The sequence below is a fragment of the Notechis scutatus genome, chromosome 4 (genome assembly GCF_049901735.1).
Source record: "Notechis scutatus isolate UNSWTSFEM ecotype Mainland chromosome 4, rNotScu1.2, whole genome shotgun sequence".
NCBI classification, from domain to species: Eukaryota; Metazoa; Chordata; class Lepidosauria; order Squamata; family Elapidae; genus Notechis; species Notechis scutatus.
The window spans coordinates 123,465,019-123,490,092 of NC_142012.1; the positions used below are offsets into that span (position 1 = coordinate 123,465,019).

General features: G+C 38.2%; 1 protein-coding gene across 14 annotated transcripts in view; it reads right to left on the minus strand.

Annotated features, from left to right (window-relative positions):
- LDB1 (LIM domain binding 1) overlaps window positions 1–25,074 on the minus strand; it is an 84,854-nt gene that overhangs the window by 45,092 nt on the left and 14,688 nt on the right. The window contains exons 1-2 of one of the 14 annotated variants that reach the window (XM_087964683.1): window positions 7,648–7,747; window positions 7,224–7,319 (exon numbers count right to left, since the gene is read on the minus strand). The exons of 10 other annotated variants lie outside the window; for them this stretch is intronic. The gene's annotated coding sequence lies outside the window, so the exon portion shown is untranslated. Of the gene's footprint in view, window positions 1–7,223; window positions 7,560–7,647; window positions 7,748–25,074 lie in introns of those variants that run through there. 3 more of the 14 variants (XM_087964685.1, XM_026672217.2, XM_087964680.1) reach the window with 3 other exon arrangements.

Genomic DNA, 25,074 nt, shown 5'->3' on the forward strand with positions numbered 1-25,074 from the left:
CAAAAAACACACACAAAACTTCAGTTCTACAGCAAATACAGTATACAGAAGAAATATTTTGGTAACATACTTTTTTCCTCTCTTTTAAATGTTTCTATTATCTGAATACATACATTGTCACACTATTGTCCCCAAACTACTACTTCAGGTCATGCTGAAATTATTAAAATTATTAAAGATGAAATGAATTACGTATGAACAGATTATTAAGTAATACAGTAACTGAACTCCATCACCTCAATATTAGTGGATTAAGATGAATGTGGAAGTTCAACAGAAAATAAGAGAGAATAGTTACAAATGGACAATACATTAGACTATGTTATCGTGATTCCAATTCTGAATGCTTCCTGAAATTCCATTCATATGGATAGCTATAATGTCAGGAAGAAAATCTGATCTATTTTTTACAAGGAGAGATATTTTGAAATAGCATAATCCAAAGATCATTGTGCGTTATCCACCTTTTCCCAATTGCAAAAGGTATTTTAATTGCAATTAAATCCCACATTCTTCATAATCAAGTTCAACATCCCAGCCACTATAAATTCATCAAATCAAGTTATGGTAAAAGGATGAACTTGGGTCTGTACAGCAGTTAATTAATAATATTTTGTGATTGTCATAATTTGCAATAATTATGAGGCAGATGTATATTATTGGTTATCATCGGCTATGTGACCACATCAGTGGTGGGATTCAAAATTTTTTACTACTGGTTCTGTGGGCGTGACTTGGTGGGTGTGGCAGGGGAAGTATACTGTAAAATCTCCAGTCAGAGATGGTATTTAACGGTTCTCCGAACTATTCAAAATTTCTGCTACCTATTCTCCAGAACTGGTCAGAACCTGCTGAATACCACCACTGGACCAGATATTATTTATTAGCTGTTGATGTGGAACAAGGTTTAGTTAGACAGAAGTGAGTGTAATATTGGTTGTGATTTTCTTGGGGAAAGGCAGAAAGATGGACATAGATCAGATGGAAAAAGAATTTTTCTATGTACTATTAAGATACTGAAAGAAATCAGATAAATATTTGCAATATCTGGAAAAAAAAACAGAAAAGGGAAAGTTGCTGTCCTGATTAAAACATCCAAGTTAAAAATTTATGCATAATCTGAATTTCATGTTGAGGTTGAATCATATGTTGGTCTGAAAAGTGAATATATGGTATAGCCTTATCTGTAGCGTTTAACTTGTGGTATTTTAGGAAAAATCAATTTAAGAATAAGAATTATAAGCAAAGTAACTGCATAGGCTTTGTGTCCACTTCTGGCTGCAATTCAAGGTACTAGTTATTATCTTTAAAGCTCTGTATCAGGGGTCCCCAAACTTGGCAACTTTAAAAAGACTTGAAGTCCACAAGTCTTTTTAAAGTTGCCAAGTTTGGGGACCTCTGCTCTATATGGCACAGGGCCAAGTTATCAATGGGACTAACTTTCCCTAAAGACATCTACCTGTCCTACCATATTAGATAGTGTGAGCACACACTTACCCTTAAACATGATAGGACCATTATGTCGCCTTATGACAACTAGCGTGCTTTGCTATGGCAGCTACTGCTCTATGGAACATCATCCCTTTGAAATCTGCAGGCATCTACCTTACTAGGCTTTTGAAAAGTCCTGAAAACTTGACTTTCTTCCCAAGCACTGGGGTGGGATGACATGACTGCCTACTGCAAGCTTAAAGGTGCCATTTTTTTTTTCTTTTGAATGTTTATGGTTTTAATAATTTTAGTATAGTTTTATTTTGATTTATGATTATTAATTCTTGACTACCCAGAGTTTGATATAAGGTGGGTAGCTATACAAATGAATAAAACATAAAACAAATTCCTTGTGTGTCCAATCACACTTGACCAATAAAGAATTCTATTCTATTCTACTTTGGCAGTTACTTTGGGAGTATTGCTAGGAACAAATGCTCAGGAGATCCCAATGTCAAATCACTTAATAACTCCAATCTCTCCTGATACGTTCTGCCCTCAGAACTTGCATCATTTTTCTTACCTGCCTTTGGAGTCGCTCAATCTTATCAATATCTTTTTTTAAGTGAGGCCTCTGGAAATGGAAAGTATTCTAAATGGGATCTGACTAAAGTCCTATATAGCAGGATTAAGACCTCCTTCTTCTTGGTCATCTCTCTAGTGATGGATCCCAGAAATTTTGTTTGCCTTCACAGCTGCCTGGCCACACTGTTTACTTATTTTGCAGTCATCTGTTATGAGCACACCTAAACCCTTTTCTTCTGTTGTTCTAACACTGGAGCCCTAAATACTGTAGCCTAGCAGACCATTCCTTTTCCCCACATACATTATATCACATTTAGAAACAATTAAATGCATTCCACATTTTTGATCAATTTTCCAGCAATGCCAAATCATTTTCCATGTTACAAATATCCCCAGGAATATCAGCAAAAAGACAGCAAAAGACAAACATTACCTACCTAACAATTATATCACTATTTCTTATCAACTTTTTTTGTTTAATAATGTAATAGTTCTGAATTTAAGAGTCTATGGTAACATTTATTTAAGCAATTGTAAAAGAAACAGATGGAAACCAGAATGTAATCAACATTTCTATGATCATTGAACAGCTACAGAGGTCTTTCAGAATTCTCTGCAAAGATATAATTAGGCAGAGTCTTCTTGATGTGTTTGACTACATTTTGGAATCTCAACCCTTTGTCTAGCATTAGGATATTTATGCCTCCTGCTACCTATAAATGGAGTTTAGGTATTTCAGAATAATAATCAGCATGCATCATTTGGTGTCTTATATTGAACTGTGAGTTCTACAAAAAGTATTTTGTGTGTGTGTGTGTGTGTGTGTGTGTGTGCCACCATAGTAAAACCATTAAATTCAATTGAGCTTTCATTCATATAAAGCTTCATAGGGTTATTAGTCTAAGGCTATAAATTTCTACACCTAGTGTTACAATCATTTGTTTAATGATTATTTGAAGTTACCATGGCACTGAAAAATCGACTTATGACCTGTTCTTGAATTCATGACCATTGTAGTGTTCCTGCGATCACTTTTTCAGAATTTGGGTTGTTGACAAGGATACTCTAGTCTAATCTCTCAAAGTTCTAGTTCTGTATGTCCTTATTTTAAAATTAGGCATAAAGACTGACTAATATCTGCAAAGAAGAAATGCTTGTGGTTTTTATCCTTCCAATATAAAACCCGAGAAGGCCTCTTTCCTGCCAGCACAGTAAAATACAAAAGGTTACATATTCAGCCACAGAAGGCTAGAACAGCTCCATTTAGACAGTGCATAGCTACCATCTACTTTCTAGATTAAATTATTCATCTGCCATCATCATTTTTTATTCTTTCCAAAAGTATCCAATCTTACAAATAAATTAACCCTTAAGTAATCTGCCTTTAAGTACCACTGAAGGAAATAGGTGATTTAATTAATGGAGCATTTTCTTCTGTTTAGCTGGAAACTCAGGTTTCTCTTCAGATTGTATAATTCTTTCACCGTGTGCTCTTTGAATGATATTTGTCGGTTTGATCAGCAGACTATTCCATAACCCCCAACTCCACAGGTTGGCACTACCATACTACCCTTGTGTTTTGAAAAGAAAGAAACAGGCTTTAATTTAATGTCAGGGGCCTGAAGAGTCTGCACCAAGACTTGCTATTATGGAACTCTAAATAAGTCCAATGGAAAACTATATATCTGTTAGAACAGTTCCCAAAAGCTACCAAACAAATCTGCATTAAGCAGGGGCAAAAGATTAAACTTTTCCTGAAAACGTACTGCCTCAAACCTAATCACAAATTGTTCCGTTTTGCCTCCTTTTCACTAAGCTTTATTCAGATAGATATTAATTTAAATAGAGCTGCAAGGGATCTTGGAGGTCTTCTTATCCAACCCCCTGCTCAAAGCAGGTGACCTATATCATTTCAGACATGTCAGTCTCTTTTTAAAAACCTCCAGTGATGAAGCACCCACAATTTCTGAAGGCAAGCTGTTCCACTGGTTAATTGTTCTCACTGTTAGGAAGTTTCTCCTTAATTCCAGGTTGCTTCCCTCCTTGTTTAGTTTCCATCCATTGTTTCTTATCTGTATATGGGTATACAGACAAAATATATACCATATACAGGTCTGTATGTGGGTATACAGAGACAAAATCTGAATTCACATCTGAATCAAGACTAATCAAATTACAGTCTAACCTTCCTCTAAATAGTACTTTCAATTTTAAATATTCTTATTACCTGTTCCAATGCCCTAAAGCTTTCATCCTAAGTTTTTCTGCAAAAATGTAATGCCTTATAACTATGCTTAAAGTTGCAGTCCAACATTGGTTGGACTGAATACCACAATATTTATTTCTAGTAAACCTCCACAGGACCACTGTAATGAGGTTAAGAAACTCAACTACTCTCCACTTTCCACCAACACTCAAATAAAGGATATGTTTCCATTGTAAGGAGATGCTGAAGCAACTTGTAATTATCATCAGCAATAAAACTTAGAAATAAGAAGTCTAACCTGTGATTCTTACCTTTAAAAAATGAAAAATATTTCCAATCTTAAAAAGTATTACATTTCTTCCTCCTTCCCTCTTCTCTTTACAATCTTGACTATTTAACATCATAAGAACCCAAAGGGCTAGATTCATCAGTCAAGACACTGTCAGCTCCTGCACTGTTACCTCTAGAAACATTATATACAATAATGCATGTCTCTGTTGCTTTTCCTAAATATTTTTATCTAATAATTTGAAAGAATTAAGCAGCAGTAAGTGGGACAACAACTAGAAATGATTATTCCATATAAAGAAGCTAAATATTGTTGCCCTATCTAAAAATAAATAAAAATTACACTCAGACCAGAGATTTATGTAGCCTAACATTCTATCTTCACAAAATGCTGTGGAAGAGCTCACAAACAGAACATGGTGCCAACAGCATTATCTCCATTTCAATCTCTCTAGTACTGAAGATAAAATCTCTATCCCTCATACTAGGTAAGGAGCTTACATAACTTTTTCAAACTGTCTATGAGAAACTATACCTTACATCTTGTTATAGCAAATTGTACTTCAATCATGTGCTGTTTGAAGCAGTACTTCCATTTGACTAGAACAAGATCTTCAAACTTGGCAAGTTTAAGACTTGTGGACTTCAACTCCTAGAATTCCTGAGCTAACATGACTGGAGGAGGAATTCTGGGAGTTGAAGTCCAAAGCCTTAAACTTGCCAAGTTTGAAGACCCCTGGAGTAGAATTTCTCACAATTCAGTTTCACTGGATGATTCCAAAGTTCTAGTATTATGTATTGGACACCCTACTTTGCTAAATGCCAAACTGACTTTTATTGATCTATTGGAACACTCAGCTGGGCCCAATGTCGACTCTGCATTAGAATGAATAATGACACCCTGCCTCTGAGATATTGCTTTCCAACACTTGCACCCATCATCATAGTTCATATGAGAAAATGACTCCTTAGGTAACTGCAACAAGTCATCAAATCTTCTAAAAATATGTATTCCCCAATTTTTCATAATGGATATGTATTTCATGTAATTTCATTTCATTGTGCCATGCCTTAAATCCTATTTGTTTAAATTATTTTTTCTCCTAACTGCCAGAAGATCTGAGTAAAATAGAAAGCTAGAGTAGTAACTGAGTTCTGTATTTTGCCTATGCACACCAAGTAAACTATTGTTTGGCATCTAGGCTTCTTTCAGATAAAATGTGGATATGCAGATTCCATATTATTTCAAAGTTTAGTACAAGCACCATACACACTACAATAAAGGTTAGCAATATTATGTCAGCCCCAAGACCATCTAGGCTAGAACTTAGATACTACTATCAATTCAATATGCAACTTTTATTTAACCCTTGATAATACTATCATTGCAATCTCATTTTAATAATACCATGGCCTGAGTAACCCAGCAGTCTCTAATGTTCAAAATTAGTTTATAATAATATCCAGGCAAGCATGTTTTTAATGACAAGGTTTCTCTAAATGAAGATATAAGGAACTGCCTTCCAACCATACTTAATATACATTTCAACCCATTAAGTAATTTCTTCAGTGTTAAAAACTATGTTCAGATTCAAGGATATTAAACAGAATTGCTGACAATACTCTTCATTATTTTCCCCCAAGAGCTGCATCTATTAAAAGCATAAAAATATGGGACTATTTGATTAAAATCTAGAAATGGTGAAGCAAATTCAGCAAAGCATGAGGCTTGGTTAAGAAGGTCCCTCTGTATAATCTGGCAGCAATACCAACACACACTTATTTAAGATACAAACTCCATTTTATCACCAACCAGTCAATCCTGTTCTTCTACCTGAGTGAAATAGTCTGGGAACTGGAAAAACCTGCAACCTCAGCCATGTACAGGGACGTTCCTCTTATTTACAAGGAAAAAAAACAACAAGAGGAAAGTGAGGGGAAAGGGTTTGAGTCTTGTAGAAATGGTTGCAAGAATAGCTTGACAACATGAAATGAAGCTCTCTCCAGACATACAGAGCTACCTCAGTACACTTTGTGATTTCTATACTGCACACTTCTAAAGTGGATTTCTTTTTAGGATACCAGGAACCTGCTTTTCCTGTTTTAAAGTCATGTCTAGAAGTTGCAGGGTCAAACCCCACCTTGTTGCCTGTTGGCCAGCCATTTCATTCAACCTACTGATGAACTGCACACCTTATTTGGGAACTTTTAAAATTTGTTCCTGGTTTTCCAGTCCCATTCCTCCAAAACAGAGTACCCACATCCAAAAGCTTCCCAATACTAAGCTATATTATCTGCACTGCCTGTATTTAATTTCCCTCTTACAACTATCTTCTGACCAACTTACAACTATCTTCTAAGAGCAGAACTTGCACCTCCACCCAATTCAAGAGGATGAAAAAAATCTAAAATGCATAAGGTGGGAAATAGCAAGTTTTTTTTACCAAAAGATCACTCTCACATACAAACACACACTAACACAAACACATAGCACAGGACAGAACACACACATGTATCTATACCCAATCCAAATCTTCCAGCATTGGCTTGAAGCCCTCTTGCCTTTTTCTCTTGCATAGTTACTTACAAATCCTCACAAGCATCTAGGATTCAACTACTACAGCAGCAAGAGATCCATTGGAAAGTGCCTTCGCCACCACCAACCAATTCCAAGCACCCGGGACTCCGCATCCATCCCAACCCAGAGGCTTACCTGTGGAGAACTGCCGGAGCGGTGCAGATGTGGCGGGGCAGGGAAAAGGTGGAAGAACGCAGGACGGCAACTCAGAACATCTCTACCCGCGGGCGCCTTATTCCAACCCAGCCATGGGGGGAGAGAAAAGTTCAAAATGAAAATAATAACAGAGAAAACCCGAGTTGCAATGGGACGAGGCAGGAGCGGAGCGAGGGGGCCGCCGAGAGGCCTAGCTATGCGAATGGCAGCCAGAGGAAACAGGAAGGCTTCGGTGGAAAGGAGGAAGCCCGTCCTTTGTTTGCCAGGTTTTCCCTGAACAATGGCTGCTGCTGCTGCTGCTGTCTTAGGCCCTCTGTTGGGGTATGGAGGAGGCTCTGCTATTGCTCGCTCTCGCGTACACGCGCGCGCGCACACACACACACACACACACACACAAACACACCTCCCAGTGCCTTTCAGAAAGAGGCCCAGAAGCTATCCAAGGAGGGGGACCTTCCTGCCTCCTCCCATTTCTCTCCCCCGCTCCAGGGGCTGCTCTGATCGCAGGAACGAGGGAGGGATCTGCTACGCCAAGGCTGAGAGAGAAAAACAAAAGGGAGAGACAGAGTCCGGCAGAAAGAGGTAAATCCCCAAGGCGGAAGGGAGACAACGCAGCGGAAAGAACAGAGGAGAGAAGGGCAGGAGGTGATGCCAGCTCTTGAAAGGGAAAAAAGCTCCCTCTTGTAAAAGTACGCACAGCTGCCTTGCAAAACAGATCTCGCAACCAGAAGAGCCCCGAGCTTCCCCACCTTGGAAGAAACTCTCGGACTGCTCCCTCTCTTCCACCCCCAACCCCCACAACGTGATCCAAGCAGGATGGGAAAGCTTCAGAGTGCGTGTTATATTTTGGAGTCTGAAAATGCGAGGAAGGAAAAAGAACTTTGCCACCATGTCTGGGAGCTCTCTTGTCCTATATAGCTGCATGTAGTATTGACTCAGTTACAAGGGTGTGGAGAAGGAGTATTTGTATTTGTTCAAGACCACATTTGTACTCTTTGTACTAGGGGAAAAAAGACCACATTTGTACATTTCTACTACGGAAAAAAAAACTACTGCAATCAGAGGAATATGTACTAGCAAGCAAATCCCTCTGAATTTAATGGGAATTACTTCTAAGTAAATATGATAAAAGCCTGGCTGAAATTGGTATGGTCGTTACCAATATAAAAATAGAAAGCTAATTCTATAAAAACTCAGGGGGGAGAGAATTGTGGCAAACTCATATCTAATCACCCCAGATCCTGTATGCCTGTGGATGTTTGAGGTTTAGAGTGAACCAGAAGCTTGCATAATAGCAACAGCAAACATAATTTTATCCAGTTATACACAAATTGGATATTAATATGCTAAGACAATTTAGGATCATTTGGTTCCATATCAGGAGTCCCATATATGGGATCTGATCAGTTCTTATATATGAGCATAGACAGATTACTTTTTTCTGTTAAATATCCTAAAGACATCAAGGCAAAATGAGAACACACACACTTGTAGGTGTTATGATATTGTTTACTTCTTGATTGGTGATCCAGTTGATTGGTGATCTTGGGGACCAACAATCAAAAATAATAACCCAATCTAGTAAACAAGGAACCACTAACTCAGACGAACAAAGCTAATAGTAAACAACAGCCTAAATAAGGAACCACCAAAACGACTTCCACCAACAGTGACAGGGCAAGCCATTACTATATAAAATAAGTGCAACCCCCCCACTCCTTTCTAGCATTGATAATGTTACTTAGTTTGGTAATGGAAGACCTGCAAGAAAACAACCAAGCTCAGAGAGCATCAAGGACCCTACAGCTTTGCATCTTTTTAAAAATATTGTGAACTTTTAAAAAATTAATGTATTTCTACATTTACTGTAATAAAGCAAATCACAGGCATCCAATGCAAATTATGAAATAGTAAATGAAAAGATGTAACATGTAGTGATGTGAAAACAAAAGGCCCATCTTTTCATGCTTGCATCCAACTGTCAGACACACAAGTCATATGGTTTGAATAGCAACAATTATGAAAATTTTATCATTTGTCCTGGCTGCCCCTCCTCCCCCACTCCCACCCAAAGTACACCTAGGAGACAAATCTTTAAACTATGGACAGCAACAAATCCTTGATTAGCTTAAATGTAGTGGAGACCAAGCAAAAATTACCGTATTCTCATCCAATGCTTGGTTTAGAGGTTAGCAAACATGCTGTTTTAAATGCTAGCTCAAAAAACAATAAAAGAAGAAAGCATAATGCTGCAGGAAAATTTACTTCAGTTTGATTAAAAACTTTAGTTTGATTTAAAAACTTTGATTAAAACTAAAAGTCTGCATATTTGTTTTCTTTTTAATGAAAGGATTTGGAGCTTGGAGTTTATGTTGTGAAATACTGTATCATACACACATGCACACAAGCACAATTTGGCCAGAGTACAACATGTCAAACTACCACTGGGACAAATAAGACTAGGCTTTGGAACAATAGAACAACAAGCATGGTTCTAATTATGAGATCTAAGCTTCAAAACTCAGATCACAAAATTTTCCAAGATTCAGTTTGTTTCAGTGAGTAATCAGTAAATTTGGGTCTCTAATACGTAAAAATAGTCTTACATGGTTGGTGTGTCTAGTGTTCTGTGACAAGTACCAGTTTCAGATGCATCAGATTAAGAAGAGGCAATATAGTCCCAAATTCCATTTTTCTGGCTCCCTATGGAATGCTCTGCAAATATGAATCCGTTTTTTTCTGATATAATGCCAAAAGTCAGTGTCATTTATTTTGGAGAGCTAATGAAATGATTGTATAAATCCCTAGAATGGCTTTCACTTATTTTTAAAAATAAAATATATTCAGAATATCCATGTAGGTGGAAAAAAAGAGAAAATATCACAAACATACTATAGACTGCCTACCTTGTGTCATTGTCCTGCACATTCTACAGTGTCTGCACTGCACCGCTAAAAGGAACTCGACTACAGGAAAGTCTAAAACACTGCATTCAATTATCTATTCGTCTGTATTCATTTTAAAATTTTTGTCCTCTCAACCTCAGACATCAACTAAATTCACACAACATGCTAATTCATAATCATTGTTGAGCTATTTCCCTGGATTTGCAAAGTACATTGGGCCACAAACAATCTAACCACTTTTTTAGCTTAGCATGTTTTGAGAACCCACCATCCTGTGCAAAATATTCAAATTATCTTGCTTAATGACTGTTGAATCCTATTTTTCTGCAAAAAAACAAACAAAAACCCCAAACCCAACATTCTACACCTTGTTTGAAATTAATTACACCAGAAATAGGCAATCTGATGCCAGAGGATACAGATTACAGTTCTTTCCAGGCACAACCTGGATGCCCAATGGTCAGCACCATGGAATTTGAGTCCAAACCATCAAGCCTATTGCTTAACAAAATAAGTGTTTGTTTATACCATAATCTTATGAGAACATGTTTTCAAAAGTGTTCATCTTGATTACTAGCTGGTCATCTCATATGGTGGAATATAAAACTAAATATTCTGCATAACACTCAGATATTACAGATAGAGACTTAACTATAGAGCTAGTTAAGTTCAAGAAAGACTAGGGAAATAATCAAGGTCAGGGGTCCCCAACCACCGGTCCGTGGACCGGTGCCGTCCAGCGGAACAAGTCCTACCGGGCCGCTGGCTTGCTGGCGCCGCCATCTTTTTTGATGAAAAAGTGCTTCCGGTGAGCTTTTCCGGGTAGAAAGCTCACTGGAAACACGTTTTCATCAAAAAGATGGTGGCGCCAAGCGCTCGGTGAGCTTTTCGGGTAGAAAGCTCACCGGAAGCACATTTTCATCAAAAAAAGATGGCGGCGCCAAGCGCTTCCGGTGAGCTGGAAAAGCTCACCGGAAGCGTGGCGCCGCCATCTTTTTGATGAAAAAGTGCTTCGGTGAGGTCACCGGAAGCACTTTTTCATCAAAAAAAGATGGCGGCGCCCAGCTGATGCCAGTACCGGGCCGCGGCATAAAAAAGGTTGGGGATCACTGATCAAGGTCATATAGCTGGGATGAAAAGCCTTAGCTACTACCATACCATATTCTCAGATCAAGTGCAATATAGAATTTTAGCATAAGAAACAAAGGCAGTATTAGACATTCCTCCAATTGCTCCTATGCTACTAAATGAAATGCAAAACAAGTGTATATTAAACTGACTCAAATTTAAAAGGCTAGCAACAGCCTTTTTACCAATTTAGTTTTGTGAAAAATACTTGTTACAAGTAGATGTATAGCAACAGGGTAAACTGTTCCTTCTGGCAGCAACAAAGAGATTGTGGAACTGTCATTTGGCATGACCAGCTTCTATGGCTTCAGTGATGACGACTGGGAAGTGTGTTGGTCCAATTATGGTTCACTATGTAGCAGAGACATGAGTCATTATTCCCCAAATGCTGAGCGGCATGTTTTGTGACAAAATGCTGAATGGCCATGGAAAACTCAAAAGGACTAGTTACAATCCGGTTTTTCAGATAAACCTAAGGTTCATTGATGACAATGATAATATAAACCTTTACAATAACCTTTCTGAAGAAAATCTTTCCTCCCTCATGAATTAGTTGGTATGTTCTAATTTTACATAGTGATATGCCAATGAGATAATTAAGGGAAACAAAATACCTCAGCATGAAGGTATTGAGGATGGGTATTTTTTAATCTAGCATCTTTTCAAAATTCAAGCTTCCTAATTAAAGTGAATATTTACAGTTCTTTGTTGTAAAAATATTAGAAATTTGATACTGTATATATTGCAGAATACTACAAAAAAATATCCTGTTACAAGCCCCTTCTCTCTCCTTTCCACATTTATGTTACTTTTGTATTAAGAAGGATAACCAAGTTAACCTAAACACCAAAGTTTGGTTTTCTAGAACTGATTACTACAGTAGAAAATGAAGTATTAAAACAAATTACAACACCCCTAATGCTAGAAACAAAAGTTATAGTTACTATAGTATTTCTAATTTGCAAACTATATTATAGGCTTTATTAAATTTGTTATCAAAGTAACTCTGTGAAATATATTAATATTTTGCACCAGTAGAACTGAGCTTGAGTATTTCTGATCAATGGTTTTGTGGCAGAGATGGGATGAATCAAGATTCGATTCTGACCTAAATGCCACATGAAACAGTGTTGCAATAACATACATGCATACAAAACTTTGTGTGTGTGTGTGTGTGTGTGTGTGTGTGTGTGTGTGTGTGTATCCATGTCTCTAGGAAATAAATGAAGCAAATAGCTTCTCTGGCAGAATGCACAACTAGAAGTATAGTGATTTATGTTAAATTTGGCATTGTGTAAATGAATTGCTTTCACCCTTTCAGCATAACTAAAACAAATATCCAGAAATTCTTCTGGAGATGTTTGGGGAAAATGAAAAAAAAAAAATCTAGATGGGCCAGACTTGAAGAATTTGGTCAACTATTATAGTTTAAATAAACTTAATCTGTTATTTCTTTTCTTTTCAATCCTAGAAGCAACACAGGGGAAATGGAAAATATGTACTGTATGAGCACCAAGATATTACTTTCTACCCTTTCTTCAATATGGTGCCCTCCAAATGGCTGTTTTCAACTCTTAGTATTTTAAGCCTGCAAAAATAAAGCCACTCTGGTTGAGAATTCTGAAAGACATAGCCTAAAACAACCAGTTACCAAGCTGAGGAAAGCTTTGTGAAGGTATCTTAGATATATAGCAGTCTTGAAGCTACGTAACTTAGATCCAGACCCACTGAGATGCAACAACTCCAGCTGATTCTGGCCATGGTCAAGTTAATAATTTAAGATGCATTGGATGAATGCTGAGATGGATTGGGATGCAGCTGGCAAAAGTCCCAGTCTACTTTCCAGCAGGAGGCATTGATGTATTCTTCCACCCAACCTCTGTATTTAGAAATCCTACAGTACCATCTTCTCCACTCCACCCCCTTTTATACCTGCATGTTTCTTTTCAGTTCTATTGTATGCCCTAGTTCATCAGGCTTTTTACTGCACACTGTGCAGCTAGCACTGCTGCTCTGGGAGACATAAATTACATGGACACAGCTTTATGGCCATTGATCCAACCACGTGGCAGTGGATGCCACTCTCAGACAAGTAGCATTTCTTCTTATTATAAGAGACACAGCTGTTCAGAAACTCAAGCCTTTTTTGCAGATACCCCCCTCCACTTGCTAAGATTGGAACGGCAATGGTTGCAATATATTGGGAAATACAAACAATGCAGAAAATTAAATTAAATTTGTAAACCATGTGCTCAGAATTCAGCCTTGATGGCATTGAGAATGCAAAGTCAGTGTTTTCTGGAACCTAATTTCTACAGAGAGCACCAAAAACAGAGTATCAGTCTGATAGCAAATCTTTACCCTTGCTATCTGGCATTTCTTATCTTTCCATTTATCCATGAGGGAGAGCATTACCATCTATGAAACAGGCAGGTCTTCTCTGTGACTTACTAGAATAATAAATTGGAAGCAGGGTAAACTCTGCAGGTGTAGAGGCCACCGCTGAGCAGGTGCTTCCTGTCCCTTGTCTCAGAAAGTTAAGTGCTTGCTTCAGACCTTCTGAACCTGAACCCTTGATTTTCGTCCTCCAGAGCAAATTCTGGAGCTAAAGATCCTTGCTCGGTGTGCTCTCTTTGTTCAATGAAGAGACTTTACAACCAGGCCTGGTCTGTTCTGCAATTCTCAGATTTACAAGAACTCGTGCTGCAGATGCTGCAAATTTGATTGCCATTATCACAAGAGAATGTACGGTTTATTTTTTATTTTTGTAAAAAAGTTTTTTTTTCTTTTTTGACAACAAACATAAACACAAAACAAATAAAACCTTTCAGTTGTACAGTGTCGGTGTTGATACATATTTTTTGTGCACAATATCTATTGTCTTTCCTCTTAGAGTTAAATTTATATTCATATTATATTAATCAACTTTCCATATCATGTTATGTTAGCATTATATCATCATTAGACTTTAATTGTGAGTTCACATTATCCTTTTTGAGCAAATCTCAAATTTATACAAATGCTAACTTATATTTCCTTCCATAATAATAAATTAAAACATATTACCATTATTTTATATTTACTATTGTATTATATTTATATTGTAATATATTTCATTTTCCTATCTAACCATTGAGAAAATAAATCCCATATCTTGTAATATTCTGTCTCTTCTTGCTCTCTGATTGCCAGTGTCAATCTACACATCTCAGCACATTCCATTATTTTCTTTATCACCTCCTCTATTGGAATTTTTTTCATTTTTCCAGTTTTGAGCAAATACAATTCTAGCTGCAGTTAAAACGTTAATAATCAAATATGTCAATTCTCTGTTGTATCCTTCAGGTAAGATACCCAATAAAAATATATCTGGTTTCAAGTCTATATGCTGTTTTGTCCATTTTTCCAGCCATGTATGAATTTTAGTCCAGTATCTTTTGGCTTCCACACACATTCACCACATATGATAGTATGATCCAGGTATCTGATGACATTTCCAACATTTCACTGATTTATCCTTGAACATCCTTGCTATTCTTCTGGGAGTAGATGCCACCTGTAACACATCTTATATAAATACTCTTTATATGCTGTCGACCTTGTTAATTTATAGTTTTGAGACTATAGTTTTTGCCATTTTTCTAAATCTATCCCATATCCAAAATTTCCCCCCCAAGCAACCATTGTTTCTTTAATGTGTTCTTCTTCCAAGTAAATAACCATACAATTTTTAATCATCCTCTCATGATTGAGTGCCTGTTAAGATTTTATCTAATTTGGTAAGTTCATTGTAAAACCCGTCTTTCTATCTTTATCATATCTAGAATGTATTTGCTTTGTTTTGAGTTCACCCTTTTCATTTAATATTTCACTGTATCTAACTATGTGTTCCATTTTAAAAACAACTGGAAATGCAAGTGCCTCTATAGTTGATAACCAAACCGGTATTTTCATATATTGTTTTTTTTATTTTTTCCCATATTGACAATAATGCATCTCGAATATAGTGCCTCCTAAAAAAAAACGTGTTCTTATTTTCCTTATACCATAGGAATGCATGCCACCCCAATTGCAAATCATGGCCTTCCAACGTTAACAATCTAATATTTCTCAAAACAATCCATTCTTTCACCCACATCATACCACCTGATAGTATAATTCCAAATTGAGTAATCCAAAACCACCTCTTATTCTAGCATCCTGTAACAATTTTAGTTTAATTCTTGCCTTCTTTCCCTGAAATATATATATATTTCAACATTATTTTGTTTAAATCCTTAAAGTATTCTTTCCCTAGTTTAATCGGAATTGTTTGAAACATATATAAGATTCTTGGTAATACATTCATTTTGATTATAGATATTCTATCTCTTAGAGACAGTTGTAAATTTTCCCATTTTTTAAAAGTCTGTCACAATCTGTTGTTTTAATTTATAATAGTTATCTTCCTTTAGTGTTCCACATCTTGCAGTTAATTTTATTCCTAAGTATTTTACTTTGTTTGTGATCTGGATATTCAGTCCCTCTGTCAATTATTTCCTTCATTTTTCAATCATATTCTTAACCAAAATCTTACTTTTGTCTTTATTTATTTTCAATCCTGCCACCTGGCCATATTCTTCAATCTTTTCTATCAGTTTAGGCGCTGTTTCCAATGGCTCCTCCAATATAAAGACCAGATAATCTGCGAATGCTTGTAATTTATATTCCTCCTTTTTTATTTTCATTCCCTTTATTTCTCTATTATCTCTAATATTTCTATTTAATACCTCCAAAGTCAATACAAACAGTGGCGACAGAGGACATCATTTTCTAGTTCCTTTTTTAATGTTAATATTATCTGTCAGATCTCCATTTATTATTACTTTAACAGATTGCTTATGATATATTGCCTCAATTAATAAACCTTTCACTAAAACCCATCTGTTCCATTTGTAGTATCATAAACTGCCAATTTACATTATCAAAGGCTTTTTGCACATCTAGGACTACCAAGGCCACTTGCTTCTCTGGATGTGTTTCATAATATTCCAATGTATTCAAAATTATTCTCATATTATCTTTAATTTGCCTCTTAGGCAGAAATCCATTTTGATCAGCATGTATAAAGTTGTTGAAATATATTTTGAGTCTTTCTGCCATTATTGAGCCAAAAAATGTATAGTCTGCATTTAGCAGGGATATGGGTCTATAGTTTTTTATTTGTTGTGGGTCGGTGTCTTCTTTTGGTATAAGAATAATATAAGCCTCTGTCCATGAATTAGGTATTTTAGTTTTTGACAAAACCTCATTCATCACTTCAAGCATTGTACTGCTTAAAGATTCTTGTAAAGTCTTGTAAAATTCTGCTGGTAGCCCATCTGGGTCTGGAGCCTTTCCAGTATTTTGTTTATTTAACGCCTCTGTCAATTCCATCATTGTTATTTTCCCTTCTAACATTGTCTTAATGTCCTCAGGAATTTGGGGTAGCTCTGCTTTTTGCAAATATTGTTTAACCTTTTCTTCTTCAAATTATTCTCTTGATTGTATAGTTCCTCATAATACTTCTGTACTATCTCTTTCTTTTCTTCATTTCCATTACAAACCATTCCTTGGTCATCTATTAATTGTATTATCTTTTTTTCATTTCTCTCTTCTTTTTCAATTTATATGCCAACCATCTGTCTGGTTTGTTTGCGTTTTCAAAGAAGTTCTGTTTAGCATTCCTAATTTTTTGAGCGAATTCCTTTTTCCATCAACCCCATTTTGTGTTTAACTATTTCCGTTTTTTTTTCTTTTTTTAAGCAGAGATTCAGTGAAGGATCACATTCACAAACAGCTTTATCTCCAGATGGATTTACCCAAACATTTGTATTGTTATGTAAGGCATGCTTAACTAAAGGGACTGAAGTAGTTCTGATCTCATTTCTTTTCTAAAGCAAAATGTCAGAACTATATTTTCTCAAAACTGAATAACACAACAAAATATGCAGCCTCAATAATATTAAGTGATTTTGATTATTTTTTATACTCTATATTTTTTATACTTTTTTTTTTTCAAAAGAATGGCCAGGCATCAAGTGCCAAACCATGTCCCAATCTAAAGACTTGGAAGTCTTGGTTTTTATTTCTTTGCTCCTTAAACTCATTCATTAAAATCTGCTCTGAATTCTGTGATTTCCTGTCACATTTAAATTGATAGTCATAAATAACTATCAACTAGTTTTATAAGATATTATCAAGATAGGTCTTTGCAATTTCTGTGTTTTGCTGAATTTAACTTATTATATTTATATCCCACCTTTTCTCTGAAAGCTCAAGGTAGCATTTGAAGGGGAAAGGGTTCCTCTCTAATGTTATCTTCATAAGATTCCTGTGAAATAGATTGAGCCAAGAAAATGACTCACCCCAAAATCACCCTGTGAGCTCTAACACAGAGATCGCCAACTGGTGGTCCACAGACCACTGGTGGTCTGTGAGAAAATTTTGGTGGTCCAAAGTGCACTCGTGTCTGCAACAAGGGTGATACTGGCGGCAGATGGACTGATGCGCACGGGGAGGGAGGGTAGTGCATGGGAGCTTGTGGTACCAGGGTCCTTCCTGGATGTTCTCTGGCCTGCAAGGGGAGGGCGCAATCTCCCGCGCCCCTCCCCTCAGGAGCCACAAAGCACTCGCCGCTCCTCTGTCAGCCACCAAGCCTTCTCCTACCATGCTTATCTTCCTTGCACTCACACACCCAGCAAGAAGGAGGCAGCTTGGCAGCTTCCAGAGGGGTGGTGAGTGCTTTGTGACTCCTGAGGGAGGGGTTGAACCCCCCTCTCAACATCTTCACCTGAGGGCATTGCTGGCAACTGCTTCCTGCGGCTCAAGAGGTCTGCGCTCTTCCCGTTGCTGCTCGGCCTCCTCGATGCACGGAGGCATCAGCCATGACACAGGTTTGCTAGGGAGACTACAGGACCCACCAGCCATCTGGTCTTCAGCATGTGGCTCGTCAGCCTCCGGACATCAGATTCCCACCACCCAGCACCAGTTCAGAGGTTCCTTTCTCCCCTCCCCTGGGGACAGAGAGACGGGGAAGGAAGAGACATATACAGAGAGAGAGGGAGGGAGAAAGAGAGAGAGAGAGATAGGGAAAGAGGGAGAGAGAGAGACAGACAAGACAGAGAGGGAAGGAGAAAGAGAGAGAGAGAAAGAGAGAGAAGACAGGGAGAGAGGGGGGAAAGAGGGAGAAAGAGAGTGAGACAAGACACAGAGAGAGAGAGAGAGAAGGGAGAGAGGGAAAGAGAGAGGAAAAGAGAGAGAGAGAGACAAGGCAGAGAGAGAGAGGAGGGAGAAATGCAGAGAGAGAGAGACAAAATACAGAAAAAAGAGAGACAAGACAGAGAGAGAGAGAGAAAGAAGGAGAAAGGGAAAAAGAGAGGGGGAAAGAGTAAGAGATATAAGAGAGAGGGTGGGTGGGTGGGAGGGAGGGAGGGGGAGAGAGAGGAGAGATCCCATGTTTTGTTTTCTCTGGGAAATGGGTCCAAATGACTCTTTGAGTATTTAAGGTTGCAGAAACAGGCAGCTAAGCTAAGTGCCCGAAGGACCCCATCCCGTCAGTGGGTTCAGGCACTTCAGCGAACAACATGCTGGATTCATATTAGTGGTCCGCGGGATTTAAAATTATGAATTTGGTGGTCCCTGAGGTCCAAAAGGTTGGAGACCCCTGCTCTAAAATGAAGTTTGAACTTGCAGCCGGGTCTCCCAAGTCCAACTTCAATATATTAATTATAAGAGCACATCAGTACAGGGAGTTGTGAAACACATGGAGATGCTGCCCAGGAAACAACCAGAAAGAGAAGCAGGAATTCCCAGAGGTTTAATTGTCAGAGAAAGAAACTTAAGAATCCACCCTAATAGATCAAGCAGTTAAAAGTGATGTCAGGAAGTTTGTACTTTCAGATTTGCAAGACTGTTGTCAGCCCTCTCAGGTAAGCTAGTCAGGAAGAACAACAAACTGGACTAATTCTATTTTGCTATAAATCTATGTTAACAGAATCTTGCAAGTCTGAGAGACTTGGTCCTTCTGGACTCAGGGCTTCTCCTTGATGAGCAGATAGCAGCCATGGCTAGGGATTCATCTTGTGCACCAGTTGCGCTCTTTCCTGAACCAGGAAGCCTTGCTCACAATCAATCACATCTTAAGCCAACTTCAGGCTGGATTAATGCAATGCACTTTACATGGTGCTGCCCTTGAAGACTACTCAGAAGTTACAGCTAGTGCAGAACATAGCAGCACATACAGTATTGGTTACTTATCCAAATTACACCTTTGTTATGTCAGCTACACTGGCTTCCACTTTTTTTCTGGGGGCAATTCAAGGTACTGGAAATGCGCTACCTGGCACAGGACCCGACTACTTGCAGGACTGCCTTTCCCTAAGAATATTCACTCATTCCACTAAATCAGATAGGATGTGCATGCACCAGGTCCTCTCCCTGAAATCTTGCCATCTAGCAGGACTTCAGAAGCGTACCTTTTGTGGCTGCCCCTATAGTGTGGAAGCAATTTGACAGACCCATGCCTTTCTAGCCTTTCAGAAGGCCATTAAGGCCTGGCTTTCTACTGAGGTTCTGGGATGGTGTGGGTAGAAGACATGGAAGGAGAGAGCCAAGCCTTTTTGTGAGGCATCCCAAGGCAAATGGATATGGCAGAGTGTTTTTGTTTATTATTTTTTATTGTTTTCATGTTTTATGCTTTTATGTATTTATTGATTTTATAATTGTAAGTTTTCCAGAGTTTTTTAAGATGACTGGTGATATAAATCTTTTAAATAAATAAACAATTATGAAACACAATTTCTGGCTGTATTAGAAGAATTATAACTTCCAAATAATAGGAAGTAAGACTGTAATATTCATCATACTTCATTTGAACACTGTGCCCAGATTTGCATACATTTTTTTAAAAGTTTCAGATAAGTTAGAACAGAATCACAAAAAGGCCACTAGGAGGATCAAGAGATTACAAACTATGAACAAGAGAGTGAATAAAGTGGGAATATTTTCCTTTGATAAGACCAGAGAGAAGGGAAAGATGATACAATTCTTCAAATATCTAAAAGGAAATTACCCAGGAGAAGGTCCCAACCTATTCTTCATTATTTTAGAGTACAGGGTTTAGAATAAATGAATTTAAGTTACATGAAACACGCTATTGGTAAGAGCAGTACAAAAGGGGAACACATTGTTCAGGGAGATTGCAGGTTCCCCTTAACTGAATATATTCAGCCAAATACTAGTTAGTCATCTGCCAGGAATTACTTTTAATTGATTGAATTTATATGCCACCCACCTTTCGATTTGAGATAATTCTGGATGGCTTAAACATAATTTAAAAATAGAAATATAAAAACAATTATAAATATAAAACAGATTAAAATTTCAATAGGTTAAATAATGACTGGGGTGGTGTCTTCTTTGTCACTGCACCAAAAAAAAAACACCTCAATTCTACAGCTTCTTCATTGGGGCCCCAAAGCAACCAGCAGAGTCAGGTATTTACAGCTCTTCCTGAAGAGGTCAGGTAAATAGAAGGTCAGATCTCACTTTTAGTGGCCAGATGCTCAAAGGGGTGGGGGAGAGACCATGGCAGAAAAGGCTCTTCTCCTCCTACACACCGCAAGCCAAAATTCTTGGCTGATGCAGTGGACACTTTCTGCCAGAACAAGTGGGATGGAATGGGACAGGACAATTCCTTTGGGCCAAGATAGTTCCTCAGATGGTTCTGCACCAACACCTTGAATTGGAACTGGAAGCAGATCAGCAGCCAGTGCAGCTCGCCCAACACTGCTGTTACATATGCCACCCTAGTACTTATAGAACGGATTGTGCCGCTGCATTCTGGGCCAATTGTAGCTTCCAAATACTCTTCATGGGTAGCCCCATGTAGAGAGTGTTGCAGTAATCCAAATGAAAGATGACAAGGGCATGAAGGACTGAATGCAGCAATTACTGCATGCAGCTGTTGAACATGAACTTGATAGCTTAAAAGCCCAACTCGATGTTTTTTATAATTAAACAATGAAGTACATCAGTGGTAGTCAACCTGGTCCCTACCGCCCACTAGTGGGTGTTCCAGCTTTCATGGTGGGCGGTAGGGGTTTTGTCCCCTACTTTATAAATCACCATTACCGTGGAACCGGTGGGCGGTCAGAGAAAATTTTACTACTAACAGAGATACAAAAGTGGGTGGTAGGTATAAAAAGGTTGACTACCCCTGAAGTACATGATAAAAACCATGGATATACAAAGTACTATGTACATGGAATATTCCATGCATGATCAGTCAGTACTGAACAGCCCGTGCACAGAGTGAAATAAATATGGTTTGTCTGAACATGATCATGAACATGATTGGGATGCAGCAAGGACAAGTAAAGCCAACAGCATATTGCTGTGAAAAATGCAGCAGGTTGTTGTGCACATAGGGGTAGGAACAAAGGGGAAAGAAGGCACATAGCAAAGGGAGAGTAAACCCCATCTGTTGGGTAAGTGCAGGAGAAAAAGGAAGGACACAATACGGTAGTCCAGAAGTACAGTCAATTTGGCAGTTAGATGCAAAGTGGTAGCAGCAGGTAAGGAAGGTACAAGAAAGTCCAAGTGAGAATGCCATGATGAATTCAAGTACAGTGATAGGTCAAGGAGAATAAAGGAAGGAGCTGGAAAAATCAGCAGTGAAGCTGCGTCCAGGCCATGTGGAAGAAGAGGGACAAGAGGTTGTTAAAGTTCTTCTGGATTTGCTGCTGAAATCTGAATCAGCTTAAATGATACAGACTGTGCTTTGTCCAAACCACGACCCATCCAGAATGGTCAAATTGAAGTTCCAAAGGACAGTGGACTTTGCTTTATTCATGGAGCTACACACATTTTTCCTTCATGCGCAATGCTAGGGAAAAGAAAGTTCATGTGGTTTTAGAATAGTGTGCCAGGATAATCTAGAAAAGGCTACAGAAAAAAATACTGTATATACCCTGAAGGTATTTTGCAGGACCATATACTACTTGTACAACACACTTCTGTGGCTTTCGGAAAACATATCATTTCTGCATTTCGTTAACTTGCTGCTTTTGTACTACTTCAATGCATTGGGAATCCCATTTCTAGCAAGAAAGAGGCAAAAAGAATTACTGAAAAGACAAGAATTTTATAACTCATGAAACCAGCCAACAATGCCATATACAGGCCTGTTTTTAAAAGTTCGCATTCTTCTAACCCACTGAATCACAAGCTAGCTAACTACAGTATACCAAGCATGTTACACTATTTCAGTCAATATGGTAGTTTAGATACAGCAAAATGGAACAGGTAAACTATGGTTGAATTAAACTATAGTTAAAGGGTCTGAAGAAACTTTTACAAATATATCTATCTCAGTTGTTGCTCAGAGACCTATAACACATAATAGCCCAGTCCTTCCCATTCTCCATTCTGGCCCTTTCAAGATACAAATAGTCTTCAACTTACAACTGGAATTACAGTCATTATGGTCAAAAGTCGAGGCACCCATATGACTGGAAGTAGTTTTCTGGCTTTTTACATAGCAGTCATTAAGTAAACACATGGTCATTAAATATTATTTAACTAAAGTATTAGTTAAATATTATTTGACTAAAGTATTTAACTAAACCCATTTAGGGGGCAGAGTAACCATTTATGTCAATCAGAGTGGCTTTACAGGCCATAAAGGACCTGTTCTGTGGCTGTTGTAACTTTGAATAGTCATAAAACAAGGGGTCATTAAGCATTAAGTGAGAACTACCTATACTAGATCTCATGGAACTCCCAACACACCTGTAGAAAGCTATCTAGTCCAACACATCTGGAAAGTCCTTATAAAATGGCAGCAACCACACACACACAAAAACCCCAACCCTAAATACATACTTACTCCTTGTCAAGATAAGTTTCTCTATAGAATTGTAAAATTCTGATAAGGTTAAAATAATTGATGCTCTCCTTAAATGATTTAAGCTGTGTTTGGAAGGGATTCTAGCAGATGCAATTCTTTCAAAACAGAGGATGCTAAGTTGGGAAAAGCCGATATAAAACAAATTGTTTCGCCAAAATAACCTACTGTGTAAAAAGGCAATCTATAATCTTTGCATGGATTAAAGGAGGAAGGGTTTTTTTAAATTATCAATACATGGGATAAAACTCAGAAAAGGAAAGAAAATCAATCAAATCCAGAAGGGGAACTGTGAAGGTAAAACATGGGGAAGGCAACAAAGTCACAAATAACTGTAAAATTGTGAGCAAGGTTGAGATTTCTATAGTAATGGAAAAACTATAGCTACTCTTGCTACAGTATCACTGGCAACTCTAAAAAGACCATAGAAACATTTTGACAATCACAGGTTGCCCGATAAGAGTTATGATCTGAGATCCACAATAGTTAGCCCGTTGCAAGGAGATATATATGGTAATGGTAGCAACTCAGCTTAATCCACCCACTCTGTGAAGGAAAACCACTGGACTGCATAGTTGTAGATGCTGGACAGGAACTGAATTATTTGTGTATATCTGAGTACCATTGTTCCTTGATGGGATAATGGCAAATGTTGCATAGTATGCATATATGTAGAACTGATGGCATCAGCAATTTTCCCGGTGTGCTATGTCAGGGGTCCCCAACCGCCGGTCCGCGGACCGTACCGGGCGTGGAACAAGCCTTACCGGAAGGCAAGTTGTTAGCTGGGCGCCGCCATCTTTTTTGGAAAGCTCACCGAAGCGCTGTTTCGTCATAAAAAGATAGCGGCGCCAGCGCTCCGTGAGCTTTTCCGGGTAGAAAGCCATTTCTACCCGAAAAAGCTCACCAGAAGCATGGCGCCGCCATCTTTTTATGACGAAACAGCGCTCCGGTGACGCCACCGGAAGCGCTGTTTCGTCATATATGTAGAACTGATGGCATCAGCAATTTTCCCGGGTGTGCTATGTGATGTCCATTCCAAAATCTCTCAATCTTTGCTGCTTGTTATACTGCTTTCTAAGGTCACTTTCTAAAGATACATCACAATGGGTTTCAGGCTTTCAGCTGATATGGTTTCTCTGCTGAGAATAATTTACATTACTTCTAAAGCTACTAATCAATTTTGCTGCATTTCTAATTAACTCTACTATGAAAAGAGAAAGTGAAAACACAGTCGTATGTTTGCAACAGGAAACCTTAGCCTAGATCCCTGTGACACAATGGATGCTCTTTGGTAAGAAGCTTGGTATCTGCTGCTGAGCCCTTGTACAAGCAGGCAGTTTGTGAATTCCAAGTTAGTCAGGAAATGTTATCAGACAACAACACCAAACTCATCAGGGAGTAGTAGCATCTGCAGCACTAAGATTAGAACGTGCAAAGTACTCCTTCTTGCTTGGACACAGGGCTGGGGGATTAAACAGGAGAAAAATGAAGAATGCCTACTCAGTAGGGAACTCTCTATTTAACTAGGCAAGATCCCAACAGGGACTGTAAACCAATCTGGATTGGACTATACTGTCCTCCTGGGACAGAGCTGGCAGGAGAAACTGTCTTCTCAGTGCATTCAACATTCCCCCAGAAGCCCAGATGCTAGAGCTAATGGAGGATATGGGGCAATGAATGTGTTTGAGCTATTGTGTATGTGTTAATAAACATTTGCATTTGGGTATTTATGCAACTACATGGGTGTTACGTATTAACTGTAGGCAATTCATAAATACTAGGTATTCTGCAAATAATAGAGCAATTTGTATGTCCTGAGTATGAACCTTTGTGATCTGTGCTTCAATCTACATGTTTGAGCATCTGG